We start from the raw sequence: 420 nt of genomic DNA, 5'->3' as shown, positions 1-420 counted from the left end.
CTGGGCAGTGTTTCATTCTGTTGTCCATATGGTTGCTATGAGTTAGAATCTACTTGGTAGCACCTACTAGTTATTAGGTAACTAAGAGGAGTGCTTGAGTGGCACTAAAGATTAAACATTCAACTACCAACTGAGAAGATAGTAACTTACAACAGATACCTTACAAGCAAGATCTTTTGATCTTTTTCTGAAAGGCCTCAGCCTTGATCTCCTCTGAAGTATACACATGTGTATATGAGGTGGTCAGGAATTGGAATCAACAATGGGTAGGTAATATACAGAATTTTCATTTTTAATCTAATAAAACTTATCATATTTATTTTTATTCTGAAAATTTCATTTTTAAACAGTTTCTCCTTTTCATTTTACCTATTTTTTACCTATGAGACTCATATAAAAACAATTATTTTTTGTGCAAAT

The sequence above is a fragment of the Echinops telfairi genome, unplaced genomic scaffold (genome assembly GCF_000313985.2).
Source record: "Echinops telfairi isolate 266 unplaced genomic scaffold, ASM31398v2 ScPeMD7_5426;HRSCAF=6270, whole genome shotgun sequence".
In the NCBI taxonomy this organism is placed as follows: domain Eukaryota; kingdom Metazoa; phylum Chordata; class Mammalia; order Afrosoricida; family Tenrecidae; genus Echinops; species Echinops telfairi.
This window is presented reverse-complemented; position numbering follows the sequence as displayed.